This window comes from Larus michahellis, chromosome 3 (genome assembly GCF_964199755.1).
Source record: "Larus michahellis chromosome 3, bLarMic1.1, whole genome shotgun sequence".
NCBI lineage: Eukaryota > Metazoa > Chordata > Aves > Charadriiformes > Laridae > Larus > Larus michahellis.
The window spans coordinates 124,680,447-124,699,251 of record NC_133898.1 but is presented as its reverse complement, the minus strand read 5'-3'; positions in this window follow the sequence as shown (position 1 = coordinate 124,699,251).

Here is an 18,805-nt window from a genome sequence, read left to right as displayed (position 1 = left end):
CAGATCCCTGCGGTCTGCACAGGCCCCTCATTTTTCAAAGGTTTTAGTTTATGATGCTGATTATACCAGCGATGCCTGTTAAAACATATTCTTGATAATGGCTCTTGGTGTAGAACTAGCTTTTCTCTTCTGTCTGCTGTATCTAATTAAAAAGTAGGCTCTTGTTTGCTTTGTGCTGCTTAAACTTCATTGAGTTTCAGGACACAGTGAAAAATTTACTCTGTTTCTTGGCTTAATCAGCTAAAAGGTGTTCAGTGACCTAACATTCTTTGTTCTGCTCTTATTTATGTGGTTTTCAGCTTCTGATATCAAGGATTCAGATCCAGTTGCTTCAAAACTGCAAGACAGAAGCCAGAAGCACAAATCACATGAGGGCACCGTTTTGCACCTAATCTGAAACTCTGCAGTGAGTGAAACCAAATCCCCGGGTCCGGATTGTCTCCCGTTGTGAATGACCTAAATGGCGGTGTGGATGTGGTTTATTTCTCAGATAAGAAACTCTGTAACTTCAAGGTGTAACACAAAGATTACGGCTGCATGCAGAGTGCTCTTAAGTCATCAGTGAGATCTCTGAAACGATTCCTGATGACCTGAGATGTGCCAGGGCAGTGCAGGGCACCTGCAGAACAGAGGGGAGGAAGGCAACATGCTTCCTGAATATTAAAAAGCCCTCATTTACATGTGTCTCTTCTTTAGCTCACGCAGGAGGGGTTTTTGTAAAGAGAATTTAATTCCTTCTCAATTACGGCTGCTCCTTGCCTCCACTCCACTTACATGCAGTTTCCACAGACGTGTCCTGTCCATTTCCCAATGCATTTTCATTTTGAGCACTTAAACTGTGATATAATCGGGATTAAATTTTTGCTGGAGTTTATCTTCCAGGGTACAGACTTACTGTTTTTGAGTAGCTGGTCGTGCAAGTGGGTCATCTTGGGTAGAGCTCTATGTAACGCGACCAATTTCAGCGAGTCTCTGTCTCAATCTAAGACTGAGCCTTTCTTTCCTGTTAAGTGAAGGTAGAGACTTGAGACATCAAATGAATTCTGGCAAGATTTTAAAAATAAAGCCTCTTTAAGTTGACTTTACCTGCATCAATAGTGGAAACTATACCTTATGTTATTAATAATGAATGAATTCTTAAAAGATTAATGCATTTGTAACTGGCTGTGCTTCCCAATTCCTTCTGCAATGCGCCCTTCAAAAGCAGTGAAACTGATTTGGTCTATTTCAGTTTTATTTCTAGGCAATTTCACATTTTTGGGGTTCTCCCATTAACACTAAGATAGCCAGGGTATTCAAGCACATCTAAGGATTTTCAAGTCCTTGCTGAGATATCTCTTCAGGGGTACAAAAGCGGTGAAAGTACAAGCTCTGAAAAACTGGCCTCTTGAAGCTCTCGGTCTGGGGAGCTCCACTAATGAGGCAATCTCAAAGGTGCTGTACAGCCAGGCTTTTCAAAGACTTTACAATGATAAAAGCACATTTCTGCTAGATTTTTAAAATCTCCAAAGCAGTGAGCCTTAATGGGAGCTAAGCACCATCTTTAGGTATCTCTTGAAAAATCTGCCTCGTTTCCTGATGTTCGTAGATGTTGGCCACCTTGGGTCATTAGTGCTTCATGGAGGTTTCTTATACTTTTGGCAGTGTTTCAAGGGGGTTTCTGTTACATTGGAACTTCTACTTTGGTTCAGCCACGTCTATTTTTAGCAAGTCAACACATGAATCACATTTCCATGAACCAGCTGTCAAGGGACCGCTTGTTAGACTTTATGAGCGGGAGATCCCTTACACTTCTGCGGTCGTAAGAGAGCTGTTCCTCTGGGAATTCCTCAGAAGAATTAAAAATAGAAACTTGGCTAATTGAGAACAAAAGTGCAAATTTATGCTAAGGAGATGAGCTATTTATAATAGGATGGCCAAGATGACTGTGTAGAGGCCATTTGTGTAAAATGTCCCAAGGAAGTCTTAAAGAAAGAAGGTCACCTATGTTTGAATGCCAGGGGGTGAATGAAATGCTTGAAAAATGAGAGAATAGTAACATAAAGAAAAACACAAAAATCATATGCTACCAAGCTGCCAGTTGTTACCAATTATATTCTCTTTAAACTGAGGCTTTTCCATTATAAGGACATCAGAAAAAATTACGATGCAGTCACCCTTATTTGTATTCCATCCATATAAAAATAGATTTGGGGACAAGTTTTAATGTTACAGTGCATTATAGACAGAAATTGATACCTTTTCATTTAGAAAGTTGTCTGTCATCTCTGTGGCTGGATATGAATAGGAAATATGTGCCAGTGTAACTGCATTTTTATGATCACAGTTATAATCCTAATTTGCAGCAATAGCCAAATCATTGCTGATAGCAGGAAAAAGGATTTCAATGAAAGACTAATTATTTCGCCTGATGGATGTAGCACAGTACCTCCCAGATGCAACTCTGATCTGAACAGTCTGTAAGTATCAAACCTTGAATTTAGCTTCATTCAGAGCTCTCAGAGGTCAAGCCCTGCTCTCTGTTGACCTGAAAGCCAAGGACAATGTTGTGGCTGAGCCTAACCATTACTAATCATGTCACGTACTGTAAGAGATGCTGTTGGTGTTGCCTTTTTTACCCCCAGCCACATTTCCTAACCGGTCACATAGGATGTGACTCGGGGAAAAAGGGAAAAAGAAGGCTGAGACAGTAAAATAAAATATGCAGCTCACCTGCCAAAGCAGAGAACAGAGCCAACCTACACATCTCCATCCATCACAAGCCTGCGACATTATCCAGAGGGTGTGGGGTCTATGTGGGAAGGGGCGACTTGACTGGTTTGGGGTGTATGACCCACCGTGTAGGAGGGAAAGACAGATAGCAAGGCTGTACAAGACACCAGGAAAGCAGAGATATAAAAATAAGCAAGACTATAGCCAGGCTGGGAGCGTGGTTCTGAAAAACACCTATGGGAAGCTTGGTTTGAACCGGTGGCAAAGAGGGGACTTTCTATGAGCCAGAGGAGCTGCTCCCTCCTGCTGGGAGGCAGAGACTTTCGCATGCCTTGTAGGTGAAAGAGGAGGACACTGAAGAAATAGCCGAATCCTTTATCGATTTCTCCTGCCAGCAGAAATGACTGCAACCTCCAAAATTTGGATAATTGCCAGAAAGGGAAAGAAAAAGAGAAAAAAAAAGCTCTAAAAATAGACCTACTCCTCTCCATTTCTATTAATCTTTTTGTTGGCTGGTGTTAGACATTATATATACAGGAAAGGAGTGAGTTTTCCCCTGCTTTATGCAATTGCAGATTTACTGATACTCTGAGGGCTGTGGAGTCCTTCAGAATCATTCTGTTTTAAGATGTACTCTGAGAAAATGATTAAGACTGCAAACTTCCAGCCATTTGTTGAGAGGTACTTGCAAGCATCTTTGAAAGAAAATGCTGTGTAACTCTGAAACTCTCTATTCTAAAAATGCTAGAGCCCAGAGAGGCTTTCTAGATTTGCAGTTCTGTATTGCCACAGGTGCACATTTTACTCTGTAGTCCTAAGAAAGCACATGCTTAGCAGTATTTTTCAGGGATTTATTCAAATGTGTTTCTGCTGACCTCTGCTGACACCGTTACCTTCAAACATAAATATTTATTCCTTAAGTATCATGACTTCCAAGCTGATAAAATATGGATTTGATGGACTGACAATTCAGTGGATAAAGAACTGGCTTGACGGCTGCACCCAAAGAGTGGCTGTCAATGGGTCCATGTCCAAGTGGAGGACAGTGACAAGTGGAGTCCCTCAAGGATCAGTCTGGGACCCAGTCTTGTTTAACATCTTCATCAGCGACATGGACAGTGGCATCAAGTGCAGCCTCAGCAAGCTTGCCGATGACACCGAGCTGTGTGGGGCGGCTGACACGCTGGAGGGAAGGGATGCCATCCAGAGGGACCTTGACAGGCTGGAGAGGTGGGCCCATGCCAACCTCATGAAGTTCAACAAGACCAAGTGCGAGGTCCTCCATCTGGGTCGGGGCAATTCCAAGCACTGATATAGGCTGGGCAGTGACTGGCTTGAGAGCAGCCCTGAAGAAAAGGACTTGGGGGTCCTGGTGGACGAGAGGCTCAACATGAGCCATCGGTGTACACTAGCAGCCCAGAAAGCCAATCGTATCCTGGGCTGCATCAGGAGAAGGGTGGCCAGCAGGCTGAGGGAGGTGATTCTCCCCCTCTACTCCACTCTCGTGAGACCCCACCTGGAGTACTGCGTCCAGTTCTGGAGCCCCTACTACAAGAGAGATATGGACGTGCTGGAGCATGTCCAGAGAAGGGCCACGAGGATGATCCGAGGGCTGGAGCACCTCTCCTATGGGGACAGACTGAGAGAGTTGGGATTGTTCAGTCTGGAGAAAAGAAGACTCCAAGGAGACCTTCTAGTGGCCTACCAGTATCTTAAGGGGGCCTACAAGAAAGCTGGTGAGGGACTCTTTAGGATGTCGGGTAATGGTAGGACTAGAGGGAATGGATTAAAACTAGAGATGGGAGGATTCAGACTGGACATTAGGAAGAAAGTTCTTCACCATGAGGGTGGCGAGACACTGGCCCAGGTTGCCCAGAGAGGTGGTGGATGCCCCATCTCTGGAAGTTTTTAAGGCGAGACTGGATGGGGCTCTGAGCAACCTGATCTAGTGGGAGGTGTCCCTGCCCATGGCAGGGGGGTTGGAACTGGATGATTTTTAATATCCCTTGCAACCCTAACAATTCTATGATTCTATGATTCTATGATTCTATGACTTTGAGCTGACGCCATCATGACTTTGGCTGCCCAAAATTTCATGGCCCATTGGTACAGAAAGAACTAAACAAGCCACATAAAATTTGAGCTGGTTTGCACACGCACTTTTTTGCCAACTACTTAGAACAGACTGTGATTTGTACAGTACAGCAGAACAATGGTAAAGAGGTATGAGCCGTGCTACCTAATCTGCAGTAGAAGAAATATGAGCCTGATGTACATGATCAGGCATAAGTCATAAGTTTCAAATTTACAGTGGTAGTTACTTGATAATTATCTTTGTCATTATTTCCTGGGCAAGAAACCCCCTTAGATACAAATTTTCAAGACTGCCTGAAAATCAGGAAGAACAGGCTCCAGCATCGTATGAACTGAAAAGAAGGCACTTTACTGTGAGTTATTTCCTTAATTTTATCATCTATACCTAGAAATATTTACTCTCTAACAAGAAGCCAAGAAGAAACAGCAGCATGGTTATGATATGACTACTTCTTTGCATCGCTAAATTTCATTTTTAGCTTTATAGGTTTTTTCCTCAACCAAGAACAAAGCAAATCCCATTTGCAACTGGTCTTTATTCCTGCCTTAGAAGGAATTAAATATCCAGCTACTTACGGTTCAATAAACTCCTCAAATCCTGCGTGAACTAAATGAACAAAGCTCTTAAGCACATGCTTCTCTCACACAGACACCAGTGAGATGTGAGCCTGTGCTTGAAAGATATGAGCAAAAGTGGGAATATTTTTGCTTGTAAAGCTACATCGGGTTAGAGATACCAGTGTTAGTTGTAGAGGATCTATGTAAAAGTACTAGTTTGGTTTTGAAAATGGCATAGTTGTGTTGGTGTGATGTTACTCACATGACAGCCTTATTTCTGAGCAGGAGTGACAAGCTTCGACACAGTGCCATGCTGAAACAGCTTTGCATCCATCCTTGCAAAGCTGCCTTGTCTTCTCATCGTTGCAGAACTACTCCGTGTAGAAAGACTCCCTTCAAGGCTACAGGTTTGCACAGATTTTGAATTCCGTAAATATATTCCCTTGCACACTGTAGGATGAGTCTAAGTAAACTGTGCTTCTATTAGTCAGCAGTGTTTATTCTACTTTATGCCCTGATTTGGCTATTTACAGTTTTGTCAAACTTGTATCGCAGGCTAAGTGGTTGCAGCTAAAGTGGTAAGCAGCAATCCTATTGGCCACGCACCAAAGAGGAAGTTTCAGGACCTTAGCATCAAGTTTTGAGAATTATGAAGTTACTCCAGGGAAGCATTAGTGCTGGGAAACCCCTGAGAGCAACTGCGGGAGCTTTCACAGAGCACAGAGGAAAAGCTGCTATAAACTGTGATATAGCGCTGGTAGCAAGAAGCAACGACTGCGTTGTTAGACTGAGCTCCTCTACTCGCTCCTTCGCTCCAGGGGACGGAAGACTTTACACACTGCATCAGTGATTAAGCTCTTAAAATGCCATGGATTTGTAAATGGAGGAGCAATGATATGAAGAACATGTTGACTTGGCTCATTCCTTCCAACCTCTCAGAACTCTGGTATCCAGTTCTCCCAAATCATACAAAGCAAGAGCATCCGTAGGACAAAAGTAAAGAGCTTGCGCCATGGATCCTGAACTCAGCATTTTTGTCTTCCTCTGTCAGGAATCAGCTGGGTTTCCAATCTCTTCAGCTGAAGAGTAGAAGAGATTGCAAATGTTCTGAATGAAAATGTAGTAGGTGCCTAATATCAGCACAAACTTGCATGGTGGATAACATCCAGAATAGAGATGGCCTCCTTGTCTATCATAGCTCAAAAAGCGTTATAGGATTCCAATTTAATGTGATAAAATGTCATCAGGAACACGAAATTCTAAAGCCATCACTCAATGATTATAATTAGCCGATGGCAAACTGCTCTGAATACTAAACCAACTATAAAAGGTGAAAATTCTCTTAATTAGCAAAGATGCAGAAAAAGTGTGAGACTGACTCATGGCTGGGAAGGCGCCAATTAACCTGGCCCAGATTGAGGTGATTAGGAGGGCAGCTCCAGTTGTCTAAAGGATGTAAAAACTGCTAGTGTGGTATTAGGTCTTGTATTTTTCCATCCCTGGGCCAGTTCCTCGGTGCTACCTTCAGGCACATCATCTGTTAACATAAAATCGTTTCCTGAACTGGCTGCTGAAAAACAGACCTAAATCCAGCAAGCCCTGACGATACTCTGCAAATCTTTTCAGATATTAACTCTTTCAGTGCGTATGGTCTGTAGAGCAATTTTTCGGCCTGGATGTCAAACAGCCCTGTTCAAGCTCTTGTTCAACACTGTTGCGGGGAAGTCTAGATCAAAAAAACTGCTAAAATTACCACCCCAGGCTAATAAAAAGCAAGAAACCATTTCTTTTCATATAGTGGCATCTTGTGAACACAACACCTCACACTGGGTGTTTGATCATTGTGATGTAGTTGAAAAGCTGCTTAGCCTGGACTGATCTTACACCTAACGCATTCAGTGGCTGCTTCTCATTGACCTCAGCAAGGAAAGATCATAGAATCACAGAATCACAGAATGGTTTGGGTTGGAAGGGACCTTAAAGATCATCCAGTTCCAACCCCCCTGCCATGGGCAGGGACACCTCCCACTACACCAGGCTGCTCAAAGTCCTATCCAGCCTGGCCTTGAACCCTTCCAGGGATGGGGCATCCACAGCTTCTCTGGGCAACCTGTTCCAGTGCCTCACCACCCTCACAGTAAAGAATTTCTTCCTAATATCTAATCTATATCTGCCCTCTTCCAGTTTAAAACTGTTACATCTCATCCTATCATTACACTCCCTGATAAGGAATCCATCTATTCTGTAGGCCCCCTTTAGATCCTCCTTCAGATTCAGACTGCAGGAACACTGACTTGTCCTCTCCTGCCGATCATCGTACAAAACCAAAGTGTAGCAATGCGTGTGGGGGACACGGTTTAATTTAGTTTTAACAGCAATAGCGTAGTTACTGTTGATAATTGGGGCAACAGGGATTTCTGCACAAGCCAATCACTCAGGCACTTACTCAGCTACTCAGAAATGTTCTGTTCGCATCCCGTAGTCTAAAACTCAGATAAGTCTGTATGAGCTGCAGTCATATCTCTGTGGTGCATCTTAGGAAAGAGCGCTAAGTAGTTCTATTCCGATAAAGAAGAGGTGGAGAAATACCTATCAGCACAACTGCAGCATTCTCAAGCAAAATGTAGAGTTAGAAATCCAAAAGGGATCATGAATGAGATGGGCAGAGTAAAATTTGCTGAATTTTTTTCCCATCTCTAATGGTTCTACTTGAACCCATAATCAGCCAGGACATAGGTCAGTTCATTGCAGGTGATGAGTTCTTATAGCAGCCCCACCGACAATGTTTCTGACGCATTTTATTTGCTGTAAGAAACTGCCAAACCTTTGAGTTGCAGGACCATATACATGGTTTTGTTGTGTGATGCCACGAGCTCATAGAAACTTCAACTGCTAACAACCACTGCATCATTTCTCCCTATGTTGCGATGAAGATATCACCTGTCTTTCACATTATACACTGATTACTAAGGAGTGTGGGAGAGAAGCAACAAATCAGAACAGATCTAAGGTCCATCAATCAGCACACCTCCAAAATCCATACGGATCCAATGTTGAGAGTACAAGGGAGTTATTTGCAGGAGTAACAACAACGAAAATGGACATTTTTTTTGGCAGAACTAAAACTAAAACGTCAATCTGCATTAAGAAAAGGAATTAATTAAAAACTCATTATTTGGTGACAGTTTAACTGTAGTAGGTCCAAAATTACGTATTTGTGTTTTTTTTCATATTCAAATCCACGTTACCTTTTATTTCTCACAATAAATTGATCTTCATTTACTTTAAATTTTTCAAAAAGTTACGAATAAAAATAACTGGAACTATTATATTATTATTATTATTATTATTATTTTATTTTTTTTTTTTTTTTTTTTTTTTTTCAGACAAGAACTGGCTAAAATTCTGGAATGAGAACTGCAGTTTTCAGTACGACTTGAGAAAAGACTAGAAATAAGCTGCTACAAAAGCCTACAACACAGGTTGGAACAACTGTCTTTAGCACTGGAGGGCAGTATAAGTACCAATATAGGCTAAAATAGCAAAACCCCGGTATCCTCAAGTAAGTGGCTTTGTCTATGGGAACAGTAACTGCTGCTTCTTCAGAGTGGACGGCTACAAACAAGACATCCTGCAGCCAGCAGGTCAGACCTGCCACTGAAAGACAGAGAGACAATTTTTTTGTCATCATTTTTTCTTTATCGTTAAAATTTCCCAGACCAGACCAGAGTTGGGAGGGAGAGAAACTTTCCATGGACAGAGATCTTCTGGAAGTGAAATTTGTTTGCAAAATTCCTATTGAGCTTTTCTCTAATTTTAATACTAAATATAGTTGCAGAAGCCCTCATCATCTTATGGCTACTACCAAACTTGAATGCAGTCCCAGGCCTTTGGGGTATCTTTCTTATAGCCAGGCGTCCGCCACTGTTGTTTCTTGGAGCTCAGCAGAGTTTAAGGGCTTGATAAAATGAAACTCTAATTGGTTCGTTTGCAACATGCACAGAAAATGTTATCAAACTAAAAGAGGAAAGATTCAGACTAGATATAAGGAAGAAATTTTTTACAATGAGGGTGATGAAACACTGGCCCAGGTTGCCCAGAGAGGTGGTAGATGCCCCATCCCTGGAAACGTTAAAGGTCAGGTTGGACGGGGCTCTGAGCAACCTGACCTAGTTGAAGATGTCCCTGCTCATTGCAAGGAGGTTGGACTAAATGACCTTTAAAAGTCCCTTCCAACCCAAACTGTCCTATGATTCTGTGATTCTAAATAGCTATGATATAATCAAGGAAAAAATCTTTTATGTTTCTCCTTCAAGTGAATAACAGAAGAAGAAGAATGGAGAAAATTGTGTACTTTACACCAAATCAGTTAAATCCAATAAAAACAGAAAACGGAAGAAAAAGAAAGAAACCCTTACGGCAATGTTAGTAAGTTGGTTGGTTAAACATTTCTCATATGACAGCCTTCAAGTCAGACACAGAAACCTGAGGACAAAGTCCTCAGTAGGTAAGGGAGTGTGCTTCATTTGCACTTCATTTGAGTTATGTCAGCTGCGATTCTCGGCTGTACACGCAGGAATCATTCTGATAAGCTAATTACCTTGATCTCCAGAAGAACCTGTGTAATGGATTGACAAGAGTGCATTTGACATGGGACCAGCACCGATATGTTGCTACAGCTGAGTGACTATTGTGAAGGTTGCAGCATTTAGTAGTCCTGAATTTCTAGGCAGAAACTTGGGAGATTGCTGTAGTGTGACTGGTGGTTTGCAACATGAACTGTTCAATTTTGATGACAAATAATATTTCAACTGAAGTAATTTCATGGCTTCTTGCAATTCAGCTGAACATCCTGAGTATTATTCTACTACCATGTGTTTTTTGCACTCAATATTACCCATGTTTGGCAGTGGAGATGTTTTGCATTTCAAAGACACAATAGAGTTACCACTTGACCATGTGAGATGACAATTAGCCGTTTTCCTTTCACCAAGGAGAGTTTCCTCAGCAACAACTGGCAGAGGCAGTTTTCTAGTAATGCCTTTTTTTCAGTGCCTTTTGGGGCTACTAGCTAGAAAACTCAGCTGGGGAAATGGTGATTGATTTAGTAATGGAAAATAAGTGTCTCTCTGGAAAATAGCCAGACAAAGATGGACAGGCCTAGATCCTGGGTCAGGTGCCCTCTCCAATATGACCGGCAAGGTCATGTCCTCAGATTCTTCACCATCTCCTCCCTTTCATTGGAAAGGAAACCAGGTCCATGGGTAAGGACAGAATTTTAGTCCAGTAAGTTCCCTCTAGACAGAGTACTGAGGACAAGGACTTCAGGATACAGCCAGAGACTTCAAGCCAAGTCCCAAAGGTTACCATTTGCACTTGATGGGGGAAATGTGAATGAATGTGAAATACATGATTTAATTTGTTCTTCTAAGCTCACTATTTACTCAAGGGCCTGAGAGATGCTCATGCTGGTATCTCCATCATCAAGAGCAAGAGAAGTGATAGCACAGAGGCATGGACAGATCTTACAGCCGTTGGGTAGTGCTGAGCATGATATGGCCAGGTTCCCTCAGGCTTCCCAGAGATGGTCAGAGAAAACCATACCCTGTGCTGGAAGGGTTTGAACTCAAACTCTGCTGCTGCAGGAAGAGGGGCTGGGAGCTACCAAGGTTGTGGAGGAGAAGGGAGAAGCCTGAGTGTGAAAGCAAGAAAGAAATTGGTGAGAAAGGAGCTGTTGGCATGAGTGATCGGTGAAGAAAGGAACTGGGTTATGTCCTGTAGGGGCCATTATCTAGTCAGCTGTCTCTGGGATATTTAAACATTTGGTTGCACTTAGCATAGCCTCAGGGCAGCTGTCAATGATCTGCCAATAGTCTGTGAGGGACTGCGTGCCAGCACAGGGTTGCCAATTGCTCTGGCCTGCTCTTCCCAAGCCCTGAGATGCCCTGCACCCCTTGTGAGGAAGGAGGTGCCAGGTCCTGGGGCTGCCCAAGGTCTTAGGTCCACATTTGCTCTTAAAAGAAACCCTGTTCATTTCCTCTAAAACTAAATGTAAGGGAACAGGCACTTGACAAAGTGGTCCTGTAATACACATTAATGCTGAATATCTTTCTATTAAAGAAAGGGAAAATTCTACTATTTAAGAGTAATATATTTTATTGAAGATTTCAGTCTTTCAAAGACATAATTATTTGGTATAGAATTTCAAGCTCAGTAAAAGGCCGTTATACAAATATGGTCATGGTATAATCTTGAAAAATATTAACAGTTTTCAGCAACAAGGGAGCTTCACGAGGGAAGAAAACCAATATTAACTTATGGTGTTTATTCTTAGCATAGTAAAGTTGCCTACACCTGAGAAATTCCAGTAATTAAACAACTAATGCTAAATTCATACAAAGAAAGGTTAAGTAAATTCTGCAACTTAAAGGGAGATAGAAAAGCTGACCATTACGGGCTAAAAAAAAAGAACAAGCATTGCATTAAATTGGGGTGCAAATGGACATAAATAACAGTTGGAAAAAAATGACCTTCATCTTTTCTACAGTACTTGCTTAATTCAGTCCTTTTTGTAGTGACCTCGGCTGCTCTCAACTGCATTGTTTGGAATGCCCCAGTCACCCAGCTGCCACCCTGGAGCCCTAATGACCCATTTTACCCCCCTACCCCCGCCAAGAAACAAAGTGAACAGTCAAGCTGATTATTGCCCATCACCTGAAAAATTATTTCTCAACATTTTCACTACAGCTAAAATGAACAGCGATGCCTCAGCAGGATTAGTCTGACCCTTTTTTAGACATATAAAGGTATATAAACTAGTTATCCTGGCTGTTCCCCAGCTCTGGTGGCTGCTGTCAGGTGTGTGCAAGGGCCCTCATCCTAAAGTAGCTATCTGAGCTAGTTGAATTGCGCTACCTATTTCTCTCCTTTGACTATAGCCTGGGAGGAGAGGTCTTTGATATCTCATTTTTACATGTCCCTTTCCATCTGGTCCTGTGCTTCCGTACGGTATTGGCTGCAGACATCATAGGGGAAGACTTATGTCATGAAAAGACACAGTCGTTAGACTCTTAAAGGCTTATTGTGCCCGTGTTTCTATCGAGCTCATATTTCAGGGCAAAGTTTTTACAAAAGTATTGTTCTTATAAGGAACAGAGATCAGTTGCTCTGAAACTTTTTCAGGATGTTGAGGAAATGTCTGATTTAAGACCTTCCGTCTACTTTTCAGATTAGAATATCTGCTTATTCCAGTCCTCAGACTGGCAAAGACTTATGGGCATGTCTTATATACATCCTGATGGCTCCACTGAAGCCAATGGGATTATTCACAATGTTTACAGCTTGGTAATTGCATCTGTTTTTACAGGAGCAGGGGCTTGATTTCTTTTCCTGGTGTACATAAGTGTTCCTCACCAGATGCAGCCCAAGAGCATGTATAGTGTGATTCTCCACTTCTGCCCCGTTCACGTCACCATTCACATTTAATTTAATTTAAAGGCAGCAGATGATGCCATGGCAAGTTTTATACCAGGCACAAAGCCAGATTTTTCTTTTTTGTTATTTTTTTTAATTGGCAAAACTGGATTAAACTTCACCAAGCAATTCCTCTCTTATCCATAATAGAGACACATGCAGCACTTCTCCAGTGTATCGCTTGAAAGAAATAATGAATTACATTAAATGAAAAGTTGCATTTTTTCTTTAAAAAATGAGGTTCAACATCATAAAATACTGTACCCTCGTTCTGATTCAAATATCTTCTTGTTATTTTTCCAGGAAAAGTGCTCATCAAGGCTTTGTTCTTGCCTGAGTGTTGTATGACTGTAACAAATCACTAAAATGTCCCTGAGATGTCTCACGTCGCGGAAATTGAAGCCCTGAAAAATATATGTGCTTGGCATAGTCTTTCTACATATTGTGAAATTGGTGCTATAATTGTAGGATTTTGTATGTTATGCAAAGGGGCCTTTTCTTTTAGGGCCTCTTTTTCTGCAAAGCTCGTATTTAACTTGAAGCAGAGAGATAAGTGCATGCTTATTTAGTTCAGTGCTTAAACACATGCTTAAATTTAAAGATGTCCCAGTCCACAAGACTTAAGAATTTGATTAAACTAAACTAAGTCATTTACTTGAGTGCTTTGCCAGATTAAGATCTCCAGAAGCAAAAGACTAGTATGAATATAGGCTGCATTGGTGTCAAAAGTTATAAGTTGGCTAGTAAACCAAACAATGTCAGGGGTTACTCTCTGGCCCCGAAGGAGGCTGGCATGGTCTGTCACTGTCCATACTATTAAACTCTCCTGTGGTGTAAAAACCATAAACGAGCTGTCTGGTGGGAACGGTTCCTGGGTCATGCCTAGGAATTGCTGGGGAGAGAGCTGGTTTTCTGGACCAAAACTGTGCCAGGGACTTCCTTAGGTATTTAATAGCTTTGAAGCTTAAATATCAGCACCTATGTGATGCCATAACCTGGAATCACCTCTGAACGTAACTGCCTCAGCCGTAAGAGGTTGCACCTGAAGTTCTGTGATTCAACTGGCTTCATCACGCCCAGGACTTAGACCAGGTTTCACGGTGCTGTTGAGTAGCAGTTTGTTTTTATACGCTGAGGTAGTGAGAAGAGAACAAGTTCTTGTTCAGGCCAGGTGCTGTCACTGTTGTAGACTTTCACAGCTAGATGAGCCCTCTCTGAAGTTCTCACACAGGTACAGTAACTGCAGCTAGGCTGGCACCTTGGTCACTCTATGCTTTTCCACCTCATGGTGCAATTTTGCAACTACCTCTTCTTTTTCTGCAGAGGCAAAATCACACATCCCACAAATCCTGCATATTTAGTGTTTGGGTCTAGATGTTGGGAATGAGGGCCTATGCCTGAATAGGTACACGCTAACGCTTCTGCTCTGCCAGGTGACGCAGTGTCTCCTTTGTTGTGGGGTTGAAACCAGTGGGGTTTTCTCCAAGAGAAAGTCTGCTTCTGGCAGACAGGATATTTTTTGTAGGTCAGGAATTATCTTCGGTGTGATAAGTGTGAAAAAAGTTCATTCTTATTGATGAAAGGAAATAAGAACAAAGAAGTATCATGCCAGAATTGCAAGAGAAAGAGAAAAAAAAATGGTTAGGACCAAGATTTCTCTATTCATGGAGACTTCTACTCTCTACTCAGTTGACATTCCTATTCAAATTCCCATGTAAAAAAATTCTATCCATGACTGAATCTAAAATATTTCATGTCCTATTCTCAAGTGGCTTATTGAAAGAAAAATGATGCTTTTTGTTACAGAGGAACTCAGTGGAACATCCAGCATACAGCTGGGAAACTGAGAAGCAGTTTTACAGTAGGGGGACGCCACATGGCCTTACCCCGGGAGAAGTCCTTCTGCAGAAAAAGTTGTGCTAAACTCTTCATGATTTTATTACATAAGAGTAGACTGCGATGTGTGCTCAGGAGAACTATACAGCTGATATTGCCAAAATAGTGGTGTTGCAAGTAATGGGGAGACCATTATCAATCTGTGCTAGAAATACTGCCTGGAGTATCCAGCAGTTGGGTTGAAGTTAAGCAGGACACTGTTGAGGTACCATTAATTTTTCTCTAGTTAAGGCTGCATCAGCATTTCCAGTTGAATACTTGTTTCCAGACGCTTGTATAATTCAGCCTGGAAAATGTACTCTGAACAGAAACTTGGTACAAAATATTCCAAGCAGGGGCAATATTTTCTTTTTGAGGGCATGAGGAAATACACGTTTATTTTTGTTTCTGAGACAGAAAAGCAGTGAAAAACTAGGCATTTCTGTGATAAAAGTGTTCTGAAAAAAAGGAATGCCTACAGTAAAAAGAACTAGAGAGTAGAAGTTTATGAGATAAAAAGTGCAGAAAAATGGAAATTTAGGCTTAATTATTTTTCTGAGTTTTCTTACAGACACTTTTCTGTCTGAAGAAAGTTTTTAGCTATTTGTGTGCTGCTATAAATTAGCTAGTTCTGTACCAAAGTCTGTGCTTTGGTGCATCCAAGCATCTTCCATTTATTTCAACAGGGTTATGCTCTCAGAGTTTTCAAAAATAAATAGGAAAATTCTGAAAAGGTTGAGAGCACACACAGAAGATTAAAGTACAAAATAAGTTGAGCTGCAAAGGAAAGATAGCTTCAGGGAGTGGGAAAGAGAAACTTTATTTTCTTTAATGAGGAAGCAGGAAGAAAACGAGAATAGTGTTGTGGGCACATTGGTACGTCAGAGAGGAAATAAAGCAAGCAAGGAAAGATGAAGTTCAGAACTGCTTCATGCCTACTTGTTTTCATCAAGATTTTGATTGTCTGTCTGGCAAGAAGGCCAGATCCCTATGTTTGGCCTGAAAAGCCACAACTCTCATCAAATTTGTGACTAAGCAATGACTATTCATACCTCTGGGGGTAGGATGGGCACCTAAGTTTCACATTGGTTCCTTCACTTTTAAGCCATGAAGGAGGCAGAAAACTCAGGGAAAAGAAAGTCTTGAGGTTTAAATGGAAGATATTCCAGAAAACTTTTTCTACCTGACTGATGTGATAGAATAAGCAGTTGCACTTCTCCAGCTGCAGGCAGGTGAGTTGATGTGTGGGGCTCTGTAGTGAGAAATGGGGATCTCTCAAAGAACAGCTCTAAAAAATCCCCCAAAATCTTCTTGGTCACAGGTATGCCTGTGAGCTGCTGTGATCACCAATTCCAGATTACTCCTTGGGAAATTTTGAATGTCGGCACTCAGTGCCAGGTAGGTACCTCTCTGTATCTCCAGGAGATTGTGGTGCTGCTGCTGCTCGTATAGCCGTCAGAGAGCAAACAACAGGGGGGTGCAACTCCCGAGCTTGCAGCGTGGTATGCACCTTCCGTCTCTCATTCACAGCTTTGTCAGGTAAGGAAGCAGCTCTGCATCTCCTTCACAAGGGTGTGTGAAACCCAGGATGGGATCCTTTCCTGGCTGTACGTGGAAAACAGGTCACCAAAAGGAACAGGCTGAGATGGGGCAATCTGCACTCACTTGGTCTGTGACATTGCTTTATGCAAGACTATGGTGAAAAGAAGCATTTTAGGTGATGGATGAGCTTCTTTCCGTAATCAGATTCCTTCCCTGTTCAAATTCCTTCTTGCTCATGTAAGATGGTATGGAAGAAGAATCAAAGTCTATAATTTGATTGCACTACCCTCCGCACAACATGTTTCACTTGGTTTCCACTTCACCTTCATCTTCTGAGATAGCCTTAACATCATTTTTTATTTAGAGCCTTGTTGAGTATCTGCTGCCTCTCTGTGAAGTGTCTCTTTCCCAACACTACAGCATGTCTCTTGTTCACTAACTGCCTAACTTTGCTTCCTTTCAGTGTTTCCTAGGACAACAAATGAGAGCTTGAGGTACTCAAAAACCTAGTGTTGCAATGAAAAAGAACTTATTAAAGTTTATAATTAGAGAAAAATTAATCAAAGAGACTTAGCATGGTACTTGCATAAAGACAATAAGCCAAGCTCTTGTCATAGTGAAATATGGAATAACTCCATTGAAATAAATCTTAATTATGCTAGAGTCACTACTCAGCATGACTTAATTAAGAGTAGAGCAGAAAGACCCTTTGGGAAAAAAAAGAACACTGATTACACAACTGCTTTCCTTCCTATTTTTTCCTTCCCCCTGGTTCTTTTCCTTCCCACTGCAGAAAATTTCAAAACTAGAGTTGTTCAGGTGAACTCGAATAGATATTAGCAGGTGACAGGTTACATCCTAAATAGGATTTTTTTGAAGTAAAAGGTTGAGAATGATAACCCTGAAGACAACTTATTTAAATTATACATGCAAGGTGCCATGCATCCATACCTATCTTGGCCATAAAAAGTACGTTGCTTTGTTAAGCAATAAATTTATGAAACATCAAGTACTGGACTACAGAGATGAAGACTTAATTCTAATAAAAAAGACAGAGCAATAGATCAATTAAGGTTAAAATAGCCCGCATGGGAAAGCGTAAAGAAAAAACTACAGAAAGAAAATATACCTTCACTGTAGCCTCCCGAATGCAGCATGCAACAATGGCTATAGATTATAGACAGATATATTGTTCAACAAGCATATCAACAATGTAAGAGGTTCATTTGTCATGATTTCACTTCTTACCAGATAGAAAGCATGCAAAGCCAGGTATATCATGGCAATGAATCTGTTGACTTCAACAGAGTTATCTCAGCAATGAATTCAAACTAATATACTTTGAGGGAATGAAACCAACCCAAGTAGGAAAATGCACACAGGGTTCTTGGCAGCTTATGTAGACCATATATAAACCCACACATCGAAGGAATATGCACAATATCCCAGGGGACTTATGGTAACTAAAAAAAGGTGTATAACGAAGATCCAATACGCAGCATGTATCGGAGTGCCAGATTGCTTTGCATGGGCTATGTCCTCTCTTCACAGGTACTCATATAGCTCCAGTTGAGCTGAAGAGGTGCTGCAGAAAAGGGTAGAATTTATTGAAAAGGACTGAAAGCAAAAAAAGCTACAAAAGGAGAAGGAATTAAAAATTATGATTTCACCATCCCCAAATGATTCCAGTGTGAAATGAATTATAGAAGAAAATAATCTTTTTTTTTTTAAGCTTGAGATGAAAGTTTTCCTTGGTCCATAGAGACTGACATATCTGCAGGAGTTAATAGCTGCAATGGCCTTTTCTGGTAGATCTGGAAAACGGTTGATAAATAAAACAATCAAATGACATCCGTGGAAGGTCTGGTTTGTTTTCTGCTCCACTCCTGCATTGGCGTAGAAATAAAAAACTTCTAGTCCCAGAGTGTAGTCTATATAGCTTGTGTCTGGTATATACAAGTGCTACTGCGCATGCATGATATTGAGAGAGAAGCTGGTTTGATGTCTCATCAAACTCTATCTCATTTGTGTGAGCCTACCTTCAATATTGACATATTCTGATTTCTTAGATCACCGTTCTCTGCTAGGGGAATTCCAGTGGTAATTTTTAAACACTATGTTCTGCATAAAAGCCTCATAAGCCAAACATAAAATTTGAGCTGAGTTACTCCTGGGATTTATCCCTAAAATAGATGCTTGGGAGGCAAGTTTCTAAGGTTTTCTTCTTTCCTCTTTCACTTGGTACTTGGTCATTTTAAGTGGGGTTAATCTCACCAAATCTGGATGAGTCTGCATTGTCAATGTCTGTTTCTGAACTAAGCATGCTGAGCTTCCTTTATCATCAATGGACAGAAATATACATTTTTTAAGGTGTAATTCATTTACTCCTAATGCACAGCTGTAAAATGGGTCAGAAATGTCTGTCCCTCTCCTATGGCCGTAAAGGGAGCTCAGATATAAATATCTACATTGTCAATGTCCAAAGTTAGATGAGATGAATCCTGGCTTTGATGGCTTTTGAGAACGCTACTTTCTTCAACACAATGCATGA